This window comes from Lactuca virosa, chromosome 4, assembly GCF_052849685.1.
Source record: "Lactuca virosa cultivar CGN04683 chromosome 4, Lactuca_virosa_CGN04683_v6, whole genome shotgun sequence".
NCBI classification, from domain to species: domain Eukaryota; kingdom Viridiplantae; phylum Streptophyta; class Magnoliopsida; order Asterales; family Asteraceae; genus Lactuca; species Lactuca virosa.
Window position 1 is genome coordinate 67,976,241 of NC_136429.1, and position 15,160 is coordinate 67,991,400.

Genomic DNA, 15,160 nt, shown 5'->3' on the forward strand with positions numbered 1-15,160 from the left:
TTAAATGAATTAAAATTTAAATTTTCTAACTTAAGTGGTAGTCTCATGCAAACTCGCTTAGCGAATTCTAACCTAACTGACCGACTCAGCAGGGTGTCTTCAAAAAGTGAGGAGAGAAGGATGTGGATTGAGCTAAATGAGGCGGAATTAAATAGAGCTAGGGATGAAAGTATTTATTTGCAAAGAGACAATTTAAAGTTTTTAAAACAAAGGAATGTTTTTTGTTTAATTGCTAAGCGACTATACTCTAATATTGCTCAATTACATTTAAGTTGTGAGATAGGAAAGAAGATTCATAAGATGATTTTACCCTTCCTTGAATTTAAGGAGGATGAGGTCATAGCAGAATGTGAATCAGTAGTATCATCAGAAGAGACATCCATGTCTTACAAAATTGGACTGGACAAGATAGAAACCTTCATTGATTCTAAGGAACACAAATGCATGCTCAAAAATATTTTAGATGAAAATGATAGGTTAAAAATTAAGTCAGACACTATTCAATCATTTGACTTGTCTAATGCCAAATTAACTTCAGAAAATAAAATAAACTTAGAAAAAACGTCTGAATTTGATGAGGAAAGTGAGATGAGTGAAATCTCAGTAGAAGACGAAGTTGATTGCTCTGAGTTCATGAAGAGTGAAACCAAGAATGAGAAACCCCTCATATCTGAAAATTCGGTTGAGTTCGCTCGCTTGTCAAAAGACAAGACACAAAAACTCAAGGAAAAAGCTATGGTCTATCAAAAAGTTCAAACTGTGTTGAATCAGGTATATGCAGTTACAGGGGTCACTGCTAAACAAACGGCAGAATTAAAAATCTTGGTCGACAAAGACAATGCTGAAGGATGCGACGATTACTTCTGGTCTGCTCCTATTGACAACGCAGACGAACCCGTAGGCTTATCTGAGCATACTTCATGGAGGGTTAAAGGAAGATATGTTGATGAACCCATCAACAAACCCTCAAGTTTCGACAAACCAAGCACAAGTGGAACTAAAGAAATCCCTAAAGAACCGATGACAGAACCAACTGTTCCAACAAATACAACCGAAAGTAAAAAGGAGAAGCCAAAGGCTAGCTTCAATATCCACAAATCACAGAAGGAGTTAGCTAAACAGAAACGCTTAAGAAATCAAAGATACGCAAAGAATCTGAATAAGCGAAATCGTCACTGGGAATCTCAAAATCCCAACTACGTACCTCCTAAGAAAGAATCAACGGATAAAGGAAAGGAAAAACTGAAAGGAAAAGAAAATTTCAGCCCAAATTCCTACTATTCCAAATCTCAGAACCGAACATCTACTTTCGGTTCCCAATCTAGCGTACCGAACCGAAAGACAAGTTTCGGTCCCCACATGGGCTCTCAGAACCGAAAGTCAAGTTTCGGTCCCAAGTCTAGTTTCGGTCCTTCTAACTCCCTTAGCAAAACAAATTCAGTGAAGGACATCAAAGGAAAGGGAAAGCTCAAATCAAAATCTGAGTTCCAAAATAAGAAAAAGTCAGCTAACCCCCGAATTCAAAAGAAAATTCCTAAACCATCTAACAACACACCAACTTATACACCAAAATTTAAACAAGATAAAACTAAAATCAAGGTGTATACCATTAAAAGAAAAGATCAAACCACTCTAGTAAAAAGAACATATTTGGTTGATATTTCCACTGTAATTCCTTTTTCTGTGAAAAACTCACCAGGACCCAAGAAAGTTGGTTGTGGCATCGACGTCTATCGCACCTGAACTTCAAAGACATTAATAAGTTGGTGCTTGGTGATCACGTTCGAGGACTCCCTCTTCTTAAGTTTGACAAGGAACATCTGTGTGCAGCGTGTGAGATGGGCAAACAAAGCAGAAAGAGCCACCCTACACGAATCAATACAAAGATGGTTGAAGCTCTTGAACTATTGCACATTGACTTATGTGGACCTTCGGCTATCGAGAGCATCGGTGGGAGTAAGTACATTCTTGTTATTGTAGATGATTTTTCGCGCTTCACCTGGGTCTTCTTTCTTAAGCAGAAATCAGATGCAACTTCCAAGTTAAAGACATTTATCAATCAAGTGGAAGTGCAGCTGAGAAAGACGGTGAGGAATATCAGAAGTGACAACGGTCTGGAATTCAAGAATAACGATTTTGAGGACTTTCTGGCTGACAAGGGGATAACTCACAATTTTTCGGCCCCTTATACACCACAACAGAATGGGATTGTTGAAAGACGAAACTGTTCTTTATGTGAGGCAGCCAGAACCATGCTCAGTTTCGCTTCACTTCCGTTATACTTCTGGGCTGATGCAGTTGCAACCGCGTGCTATACTCAAAATCGGTCCTTGCTCAACAAAAGATTCTCAATCACTCCATATGAGATCTTAAACAATCGAAAGCCAAATGTCAAATTTTTTCACATATTCGGTTCAAGGTGCTTTATTTTCAATAATAAAGAGAACCGAAATAAGTTTGACGTCAAAGCCGATGAGGGAATCTTTCTGGGTTATTCGCTAACATCAAAAGCATACAGAGTGTTGAACAAACGCTCCAAACGAATTGAAGAAACATATTATGTAACCTTTGACGATAATTACATGAAGAAAGTTCAAAGGAGCGAAAGTGATTTAGGGGAAATTTTTCCTGCATCAGGACAAGTCTCGGTTCCCATATCCAACTTGTTCGAGGAGTACATTCGGTTATTTGATGAACCAAAGAAAGCAGTACACTCAGAAGCGAAAGCGACAGATAACAAAATCGATAATCTCAAAAAGATCATAGATGAAGCTGCCAAAGAAATAGAAACTGAACCTCCTAAACCGACAGGTGGTCAACCCTCCACTGACTCTCCAAAGAGAGGCTCATTGTTCAAGGGGGAGAGTTCATCAGCACCAAAGACAACTGAAGTATCTTTCGAGGGGGAGAATCCAATTTCGTCCCCAACTCATAAAGGTCCAATCGAGGGGGAGAATCCAACTCCCACAGAGGATGCAAACTCTGATGCTGCCATAGGTTACACTTCGCCAGTCGAGGGGGAGAAAGAGAATGCAACTGACGAAGGCGAGGGTGATCAATCAGAATTTGAAGAGGAAGTGAATGCTGAATTGGATCCAGCATATGACCCAAATTATCCTCCGTTAGTGAAATGGACCAAGGACCATCCCAAAGCTCAAATTATTGGAGAATCATCTGAGAAAGTTCTCACTCGTTCACAGTTGAAAGCGAAACAAACTGCATTATTCTCTAAAGTTGAATTCTGTATGTTTAATTCGTTTATCTCCAAGGTCGAGCCGAAAACAGTTAATGTTGCACTTGATCATTCTGATTGGGTTCAAGCAATGCAAGATGAGCTCCATGAGTTTGAACGCAACCGAGTTTGGAGGCTGATTCCCACACCAAAGGATGCTTCAGTGGTCGGCTTAAAATGGGTCTTCAGAAATAAATTAGATAAAGAGGGGAATGTCATTCGCAACAAGGCTCGGTTGGTGGTGAAAGGATATTGCCAAGAGGAAGGGATAGATTATGAGGAAACCTTCGCTCCAGTAGCTAGGTTGGAATCAGTTAGAATCTTCCTGGCATATGTTGTTCATAAAAACTTCGAAGTTTTCCAAATGGATATCAAATGCGCATTCTTGAATGGAGAACTAGAAGAAACAGTGTATGTTGAGCAACCTCCCGGGTTCGTGAACGAGAAATTCCCTGAACATTGCTATGTGCTGGATAAAGCGGTATATGGTTTGAAGCAAGCACCGAGAGCCTGGTACGAAACTTTAACTCGCTTTCTGAAAATGTCGAAATTTAAGCAAGGTTCGGTTGACCCAACCTTCTTCCGAAAGAAAGAAGGCGAACATCTAATGATAGTTCAAATTTATGTCGATGACATCATCTTCGGCTCCACGAATCCTAGCTTAATGGCTGAATTCAGGAAGTTGATGGAGACTAAGTTTGAAATGAGCGCAATGGGTCCGATTAATTTTTTCCTTGGTTTGAATATTAGACAGGGACCAGAAGGTATCTTTATCAACCAGGAGGCGTACACAAAGACCCTGCTAACAAAATTTGGCATGACAGGAGACTCAAAAGTGAAGGTTCATATGGCTTTTGGCACTAAGTTAACACCCTCTCTGGAAAAACCTGCTGTTGACATAACACTATATCGACAAATGATAGGGTCCCTAATGTATCTAACAGCTAGTAGACCGGACATTATGTTTTCTGTTTCTTATTGTGCCAGGTTTCAAGCTAATCCAAGAGAACCTCACATGGTGGCGGTGAAAAATATTTTCCGTTACCTGAAGCGAACCTCATCTCTCGGTCTCTGGTATCCTGCTAGATCTGGATTCTTCATTCAAGCCTTTTCTGATGCTGATCTTGGAGGATGTGGTCTGGACCGAAAGAGCACTACAGGTGGATGCCAATTTCTTGACGGAAAACTGGTTAGCTGGCAGTCCAAGAAACAAACCTGTGTGTCACTTTCAACAGCAGTAGCTGAGTATATAGCAGCAGCATCTTGCACATCTCAAGTCATATGGATTCAAAGTCAACTAAGAGATTATGGGCTGAGTATGAAGAAGATTCCTCTCTATTGTGACTCAGAAAGTGCAATAAGGATTTGTCATAATCTTGTGCAACACTCTAAGACCAAGCATATTGCACTTAGATATCATTTTATCAAGGACCACGTAGAAGATGGGAACGTGGAAGTACATTTCGTTCGGTCCTCTGATCAACTGGCTGACATATTCACTAAAGCCTTGCCTGAAGCGAGTTTCAATAAAATTTTACAAGGCCTGGGAATGATGGAAGCAGAGTCTGTACCGAATCCTCAAATCTCTCACTAAAAATTAAACAAGCGAAATGGAGCGAATGCTCGGTCTATTTCGGCTCCATAATTTTCGAGAACCGAAATGAACCGACCGCTCGGTCTATTTCGGCTCTGGAATTTTAAGGAACCGAAATGAACTGACCGCTCGGTCTATTTCGGCTCCATAATTTTCGAGAACCGAAATGAACCGAACGCTCGGCCTATTTCGGCTCTGGAATTTTAAGGAACCGAAATGAACCGAACGCTCGGTCTATTTCGCTTCATTCTTTTAAGATAAGGTTTCGGTTGTACACTTTGTTCACTTCAAAAATCCAAAAATATTTTCTTTTTCTGTTTTTATTATTTTTCAGAAAACTTCAAAAATCCAAAAATATTTTCTTTTTCTGTGTTTATTATTTTTCAGAAAACTTCAAAAATCCAAAAATATTTTCTTTTTCTGTTTTTATTATTTTTCAGAAAACTTCAAAAATCCAAAAATATTTTCTTTTTCTGTTTTTATTATTTTTCAGAAAACTTCAAAAATCCAAAAATATTTTATTTTTCTGTTTTTATTATTTTTCAGAAAACTTCAAAAAAAATCCAAAAATATTTTCTTTTTCTGTTTTTATTATTTTTCAGAAAATCTCAAAACTTCAAAAAAATATTTGTGGTGTGTTTGTTTATTTTGTTCTTTTAATTAGGTCACAAGTGTACCAGTACAACAGAATTTGGAGCTAAGGCAGGTATAATGATTTCCATAAGAACTAGTTAAGGGTCCCTAGAAGCATGCTGCTGCATGTTGACAAACGCCTCTACGACTTAGAGCAAGGCCTTAATGATTCGATCTCTACCTATCGTTTCTTCCCAATCAGGCTATTAAAATCAACTCAGTCTAGAGCTACCTTACTCTTCTCATATGAGTTAAGAGTTTTTCTGCTTAGTCACGTTTTTATAGCAGAAGGTACTTTCGGTTCTTTAGCCACCCTCCTTACATTCTCCATCAACTTTCGGTTCATCACTGTAACCCTTGAGACTCTCAGTCTTTACCACTGAGGTTTATGGTTGCACAAAATTTGTGTTTGTGATCTTAGATACGTATACCACGTTCTGAGTGAAACCCACAATCCAACACCCACGACGAATTGACGGTGAATTGTAATATTCAAGATCTTACTGGTTACCTAATGAAATCTCATTTTTAGTTTTAAGTGATCTTTTATGAATTTGTCTAACACCAAGGCTTTTCTTCCCATAAAGATCCAGTTTATTTTTGTTTTTGAGATTTCTATAACTTCTTTAGTCACTATAAAATATATCCTACCTACTTGTTCAACAGACCACATCGGTCTCACAAGTACTTCTTCTAATGTTCGGTCTTATGTTAAGAATCGACGTTCGGTTGAAGATAATCCTCCTTAAGCCTATGACTTAAAAAGAAGTCTTTCAATGTTTCTCTACAAACATTTGATCGTTATTTCACGGGAACCCACACAAGCACTTCAGGTCTCTCTTGACTTTGAAGGAAGCGATTCTTGCCCGGAATCACCTGCTTTCTGTCTTATAATAGACATCACTCACATCTAATACACATTTTGCTTTATTTCTTTATCTTTTGTCACTCTATTGCACGAAAATTTTAATTTTCCAACATTCTGGTTGCTGTTAGTTCGATTTTTGTTTATCTTTTGGCGAAACAGGGGTAATCCTATATCTTGGAGCGACACTGAATTTCAAACGACGATTGAGGATAAGATTTTGGGCGCGTGAATTTGAACGGTCTCTATACCCACGCGTGATGACGTATACCTGGGAGTAACCAACCTGTCACATCGCGCTTTTTCAGGCAACGTTTTAGTGATCGCGTCATTATCATGATGATTTTTCTCTCTCCTAGCAACGGTATATAAAGGGTTTCTAATCTTATTTGTCTTATATCAGCAACAAATTCTCTCAAATTACAAGGCAAGTTGAAACTATTCATCTTCTTTCTTCGATCAACAATGGCGACTTCTTCATCAGTTCACGATCAAACTGCTTCGTCCACATTGCTTTCGATTAAGCCAAATCAGAACATTATTATTGAACTCAATTCGTTTCTGTACGATTCGTATATGCTGCAGGTGGTTGAGTGTTTGAAGTATTCTCCACTGGTTCTAGCCCTAACACAGGTAGAAGCCGTTCTGATGTCACTTTTATCACAGGTTTACTCTACTGCTACTTATGACAAGAACAAGGAACGAATCTGCTTCCAAATCCACTCTCATAAGACTTCAATTTCAAAAGGGAGATTTTGTTCCCTATTGCACCTGGCTGTGGATTCTTCTGTTATTTCACCAGACTTCATCACCACTACTCAACTCTTCTCTATGCTTTACGAAATGGGATACACGGATGTGCTTACCACAATCACGAAGGTTAAGAAGTCCTGCTTACCGTCCCCATGGAATGGAATGCTCACTCTTCTCATCAAGAGTTTGGCGGAGAGAAGTGTTGGATCTGATGGCACCAGCAAGGGTTTTCTAACCCTTCTATACGGTCTTTACAATGGTATCAATCTCGATTACGGGACGATTATCTGGTATCAAGTGGTGCAAAGCCTCAACACTTCAACGAGGCATTCTGAAATCTCGTGTGCCCGATTCTGGACTCTCATTACACGTAGGGCAATTAATTCTTTGGAAATTCCAGTGATGAAGGATGTCCTAGTTGCGTCTATTGCTACGTTTCACACCAAGAAAATCATCATTTCTGATCCTCAGAAGTTTCCTCACATTGGCTCTATCCCAGAGACAATGTACCGTGTGTCACAACTGAGAGTAAAGTTATGGCGGATTATCGCAAGCTTCCTCCAACGGCACCGGGAGTCCTATCTCCTGAACATCAGGCTGCCCTAGATGCTGTGGACAAGCCTAGTAACCGAGGGAAGCGGACTACTACCAAGAAAGAGCCCACAGAGGATGATAAGTCGAAGACTGCCAAGTCCAAGAAGCGAAAATCTGACAAAGGGGATTCTTCTAAACTGAAGAAGGTTAAAAAGATGGCGAGAAGATCCAAGAGTCCTACTCCTCCCAGTTCAGAACATGATGAGGAAGTTGAAGAAGAAGAAATTCATCATGACTCATCGAGAGGTAACACTCCTCCCCGTTCTCCTACTCCAACCGAATCTCCTCATAACAAAATTCCAACACCTCCTCCATCACCGAAACAATCAGTTCCAGTTTCGGTTGCTTCTATTCCCCCACCTACCACATCTCAAACAACAACTTCTTTTCCACCACCTCCACCAGTTTCTTCTGTTCCTATTTCTACAAATCCTTTACCAGCTCCTATAATTTCCCAATCCACTACCACTACTATTCCTGAACCGACAGTAAGAGTCAACGTATCTGATACGGGGGCGACTACTGAAACAGAACCTCCAGTTACCTCTACACTACTTTCACCCTCACCTTCAACTGACTCCGGTGCCACTCTCGGTGGTGCTAATGATGAGTATGATTCTACATACTTCAGTCCCTATAGGCTTCCTACTGATGAGGATGATGATGCCCCTATCACCAGCCAACACTTGCAGCGCGTTCATGAGAAATTGGATAAATTACTTGATGACAGCAAGTCCTATAGTGGTGTTGTGCTTAAAGCCTTTTTGGACACTGCTCTTGAACAATACACTGATGCCATTGAAAAATCCACCAAAGCTGTTAATGAGTCTACCTCCTCTTGCCAAAAGGCCACCACTGATATTAATGAAATTGTTCATAGTACTCAGATCTTTCTTGAGTCACTTAAAGGGCATGCTGATACGAATGCAGCAAAGGTGAATGCTTCTGTGGAATCTTTCTCCAAGTCTCTTCAAGAAGAGCAAACAAAGTTTGAGGCTGTACGTTCCTCCATCCAAGCCGAGAACACTTCACTTATCAGTTCGGTGAATTCTCGCCTTGAATCTCTTCACGCTGAGTTGGCAACAGAAAGTGCTCTGAAGGCAGAACTTGCTCGACAAGCATCCTCGATTGAAGTCCAGAAGGTTCAGCTAGCTCACGCTGAAAAAGAAATTGCTTTGTTGAAGACAGAGAGAGCTGTTTTTCGCAGCTGTGCAGGGGATGTGAAGGATATGCTCACCAACATTCTTGGTGCTCATGATCCTATCCTCACTTTGACCATTAGGAATCATCTCACTACCAAACTTCTTCCTGCCCTTGCATTGTTACACGAGATGAAGGGTGTTTCGGAGAAATTTGTTGCTCCAAAACAAGGGGGAGAGAGTGCTCATCAACCGAAGGTTAAAACTGAAACCGATTCTGCTCATCAACCGAAGGTCAAAGTTACAACCGAACTGAAGGATAATGTCGCTTCAGGTTCTGGTTCACAAGCCAAGAAAAAGGAGATTGATGATGATAGCGATGACGAATCTGGGGAAACTATTGTTGAGGCTCTTAAGCGAAAGAAGAGGGATAAAGAGCTTGATGAAACCTTGAAGGTTGCAAGGGAAGCAGAGGAGAGGGAAAGGAGAAACAAGGAAGAAGAAGAAGCCTTGAACTGCAAGAAGGCCTTGTTTCCCTTATGGACAAAAGAGGCACTTATCAATCAAGCTATATAGTTTCCAAGTGTTTATTGGTTGGAACCTGTTGCTTCGTTTGACTGTGATAATTCTAAGGACTCGCAGTTCGACATGCCGATAACACGAAAGGCATTCACGTTTCACTGCTTTGATTCAACTGTTGAGGTTCCTTTTCCACATCCAAAAGTTGACCGAGAGCTTATTGATTTCTATCTGAAGTATGGACAACCTCACCACTTGACATGGAGCGCACAAAATATAATCACTGTCAAGGTACTGAAACCTACGTCTGTTGGGAGGTTTGTAAATGTCAATTTTAAAATCACTCGAGGGTCTTCAAACTCGGTGTCGATTATTTCCCTGGCAGACCTTCCTAATCTAAATCCTCATGACTGGATTCTTTTGTTTAATATTCTGCTCACAAATCTAAGGGAATATGAGCCGATATTGGAGCACTTGAAGAGGATGTTGGCTTCATACATCCATGAGGTTGCAGCTATGGATCAAGACATAGTGAAAGTGATGAATAAGAAACCGACCATCAAGCCAACACCGAAACCAGGTGATGTGAATAAGATGAAGATGGGGCAAATAGATTCAACAAATCTTACTGTGATGTTTACAAAAGGCGAAGCTCACAGATTTTTATTTGCTCTTGTTGATAAACATTTGTTTTCAACTGACTGCTTGGAGCACATCATCAACATTATTCATCGGTGCAAGCAGAACTCAGAAGCAGACAAAAAGAACTTCACGGACATGCTTCGGTGGTACATAACGTTCCGTCATCATTTGCTGGCTATCATTCCGAAGGTGTTCAAAACAATAAAGAAGTCTTCTGCAGCTCAGCCGAAGTGAGCTTTCTGTCCCATTGACGCAAAGGGGGAGATTGTTGAGTCTAATTGTGTTGCGTCTTGGGCTTATGTTTTGTATCCGGATTGGGCCTGTCCATCCGTGATTATCTAGTAGGGTTATACTATAAATATGCATGCATGTATGCGTTAGGAGGTTAACGTTGTTGATTATTATGTTTATTGTTTTGTAACCCTAAACATCTCTACAGTCGAAGTTCTTAATCGAGCTCTTCTGAGGTGTTGAAGTTTTAATCATACGACACATTCAAAGCCATTCTCGTGTTCATAATTACTTTCTTAATCGTTTGTCTACATAGAATCTAACGATCCTAATTGAACTTTGTTCTAACAACTAAGTTATATTAACATGACACGTGTGTCCTAATTATAGTGAGAAGACTCACCTAAGCTAACCAACTGAAGCTCAACAACAACCTCAACAATAGAACAGCTAACCCAAGCTACCTAAAGCAAAAAACGAGACCAATCCTTAGTCAAATACTCAATTCTACCAAAGTTTGACCAAAAGTCAAACTTGTAAAAAGTCAAGGGTCAACGGTCAACCATCACTGACCATCGCGTTGCGACCATCCCCTTCACCGTGTCGTGTTCATAAAAGGACAAAACAGTCGGGTATTCACATTAACAGGTGAGCATCAAAAAACCCATAAATCACGTCGCGTCCCTTGAACGAACGCGTTGTGGTTGCCCTGATCTAACAACTCCAAGACGATTTAATCCATTAAGTCCAAGTTTCCAACTTCCAGATCTGGATCCAAATGATGTTTTAATGGATAAAGTTTCCAAATTTATCCATTCAAACATCCCAAAACAACTAGATCTAAAACCCTAGTTTCTTAAAAGTCCAAATCCTACTTTCTTCATGCATGGAGTAAAAGAGAGCTCATGCATGCTCTCTAAAGTTGACCAAAAGGTTAGATCTGAAGTCTAATATGAATATAAGATTATGGATTTTTCCAAACTCCCAATATCAAACCATAAAGAGACCATAACTATATAAAAATGGACAAAAACACCAAAAACACATGGATCCAAGGATGAAACCCAATAAAGCTTGAATATCTGTAGCATACCATGGTCCGGAAGAAGAATGAAGGTTGATCTCATCAATTAAAAAGCTTAATAACCAATTCTTTCAGTAACACAACACTCTTAATCCATAAAAACACAAGAACGTGGATGAGAGGAGAGAGGAAGAGCTCAATCTATGAAAAGGCAGGCTAGTGTTTGCTCCTAAGGAGCTCTCTGATGTGATGGAGGTTGAAAATGAGCTAAAACAATGAGATATAGCCTTTAAATATAAGGGAAACCTAATATTATGGGCTTACGTTTCACAGATCACCGCGTCGTGGTAACCTTCTTTCCACATCGTGGTGACACAATTCTCGGATTTCATTCCAGCTTCAAACAATCACAACTTCTTTGTTCTAAACCCATTTTCAGTGATATTTATATACATGTGAAGGTATTAACAAGCTCCACAATTCTATCTAATTTCTTTTGACTCGATGTATTCAGAACTTAATTCGTTAATACATGCAAAAAGTCCAAACTATCACTTTTTCCCATTTTACCCCTTTTGGCTCCATTACACATTCAGGGGCTTAAATCGCTTAACCAACATTATCAACATATAATAAGTTCCAACTTTATCTTTTGAAGCCCAATACCTTTACTTGATCAAATTACAATCTGTTATCTCGAAATAAAAACATCCTGAAATTGGATGTTACAACCTAGGGGCTACTAAGCAGATATTAGACATGAGCATAGCCAGGAACAAAGTTACCGGTACACTAAAACTTTCACAAGTTAAGTACATCAAGAAAGTTTTAGAAAAGTTCAGCATGATAGATGCTAAGGCCAGAAGTACACCTTTGGGTAGTCAGTTAAGACTCTCAAAGAAACAATCCCCAAAGACGGAAGAAGATAAGGAACATATGGCTAAAGTTTCATATGCATCTACAGTTGGTAGCTTGGTGTATGCTATGGTGTAAAATCCCAAAGTTCAAACAGTAATTTTTTTAAAAATCAAAGTATAAATTTTCATGAATATAAGACATTATTCGTTATATTAAAAGCAATTCTTGAAATCAGAAATGTATCATCTCATTATTATATTAAACATAATACCATCGTGTTGCAAAAGCATAACATTGTTTTGAAAATCACTTCGTAAAATTAATAAATATTGGATATATGTCATGCCCTTGAGAATTTCTAGATGTTGTAATCATGTCGGATCCCTCCCATCTAATCATCAGACAAACCAGTTGAGAAAAGCATAAGGTAGCAACTACAAGCCTAAGGCTTAGTGAGTAATCACAACACTCACCCATTATACAAATCATATGCAACACACAGAATAGCACATAAAATCCAAGTAATAAGTCACACATTACTTACATTCTACCATATAACATATGCTAGCATACTCCTAAAAATTGTATCTAGAACTTCCCTCTGAGAGCCTATTCTCTAGAACGCAGATCATCTGATCATACTTCCCTCCTAGAGGTTGTTCATGATCAATATATTGTCATGGTACAACTAGAACTTCCTTACGAGAGGCTATTTTCTAATTGTCATATCCTCCCAACCACACTTCTCTCCGAGAGGTTGTTCGTGATCAACATATCGTCATGGTACAACTAGAACTTTCATCCGAAATGCTATTCTCTAGTTGCTCGATCCTCCCGAACATACTTCCCTCCAAGAGGCTATTCCTGGTCGTACATATCATAATTACATAGTCCACATAATAAGAAACTTCGTGAGAACTCACTTGAATATATGACAAGATGAAATCCACAAAACCAAGCTAGTGGCATCGAGTCTTCCTCAAATCACTACACAATACGTAACCTTAATTTAACAATTAAGGCAAAACATTCATCTACACTTCCTTATCAAGTATAGGTCCAAATAAAGTTATTTTATGAGCAAAAGACCATTTTGCCCCTCCAAGACCCAAACCTAACACAATTGACTAAAAGCCAAACTTGTCAAAAGTCAACGCTCACCACGTCGTGACCAAGATGTTGACTGCGCCGCGGTCACTCTATAACAAAACAATCGTGACACTCTAGGCACTGTGTTGTGGCCATCCCTTAGTCGTGCCGCGGATCCTCTTGTTGAAGCTTAATTCATTAAGCACGTAATCCTTACATATTAAGGCTCAGAACTACGGATCTGATTATTCTCGATGATTTAATGGATAAAGTTTCCAACTTTATCAATTCAAATGCATAATTCCTTCAGGATCATTAACCCTAACTTGGTTTGTTCCGACAAGGCTCAACACTAATTATATAACACTCGGTTTTCAAGTATAAGTTCCAGGCTTTATAACATTGTGGTTTTGGGATTTTTTTCGTTACCACGACATGGTAAGCTCTGTGCCACGACGCGGTGGTCATTTAATGACCACAACATGGTCAACTCCTTGCTATGACGCGGTGGCGGTTGGGTCTCAAAACCCTATATTTTGGGCCTTGGGCCCTATTTAAAGGATAAGGGGGTTAGGTTTCGATCACCCTCAACCTCCATCAACTCAGAAACACTCTCATCGGTGAAGTTCTAGAGGTTGCACAGCTCCAAAAACATAGGATCGAAATTCACAAAAATTATTAGGGTTAGATGATTACCTCACTTGTTATATTGTAATAACAAGTACAATCCTTGCTTGATCTTGACTTCTGAAAGCCTAGTGCCCCAAGTGTTGCACCTCTAATGGAGCCACAAACACTCAATGCAAAGGATGAGTAGGAGAGATGAGGAAATCGGATAGGGTTCTTTTAGAATCTTGCATAGGTCGAAAATCCTATAGTGGATGGTTCCTTATATAGCTGTGGGCTGCTAGGGTTTCTGGAGGAAACCCTAATTCCTGCTTAAGGCTTAAGCGGCCCATGGACTCCTCCTTATGAGGCCTTGGACGAAATCTATAGGGCTTCCCTATATGATTTCGTCCACTCCTTATTAAGGAGTCCATTACCCCAGTCCTGCAACTATCAGTGATTTGCAAAACAGCCCCTCCATTATTAATCAGTTCATTTAATCCCAAAATTAATGTCAAATTAATTTCTGATTAATCACTAATTAATAATATGATTTCCAAATAATATATTAATCTTGTAATATATTAATAAAATCATTCTAATTACCAATTTATTATTTCACATAATAAATTCTACTCTCTCTCCATTTGTCATCATATCAAGTTGCATGAGTGAAGGCAACCCAAAAGGACCATGCTACCTATCAAATCAAGTACATACCAATTATAGTTATGGGCTTAGACACCTAATCCAACAAATTTACACTTCTTGAATTGACGACAATATATCTTTATATATTGAAGTGTGTTGCATCAAGAATAGAACACACAAAAAAAAACAACAACAACAATAAATACCGGATAGAAAATATAGAGTAAGGTGGTTCTTTTTGTTCAAATCCTATTGTTTGGCAACCAAAAAATACGAGTGATATCTTACAGTGAGTGATCAGATTACAAATGCAGTTTAGCATTGTATGATTGTGATTTTCTTGGTAATAATACAATCCTCTCTCTCTCTCTCTCTCTCTCTCTCTCTCTCTCTCTCTCGCGGATGTAGGTCAGATTAACTAAGCCACATTAAATATCTGATTTTACAGTTTTTAGTTTGTATTTTTCAGTAGTTTTATTTTGCATGTGTCATCGAAATCATTTATCGATTTGTTTGAAGTTAATAGTCGGCGGTGGCGATGGGTGACTGATGGTTGACCGGTTGTTGGTACCATTTTAAGATTAAAAATGTCTTTTTTTACAATGAACTTAACAACAAGATCTAATTGAGTTAGACGGAGGAACCGAAACAACAAAGTTCAAATCCTAGGATGGCAGGGTTAGATGAAAAAAAAAAGTTTGAGAGTACGAGAAAAAAAATGGGTTTTCTA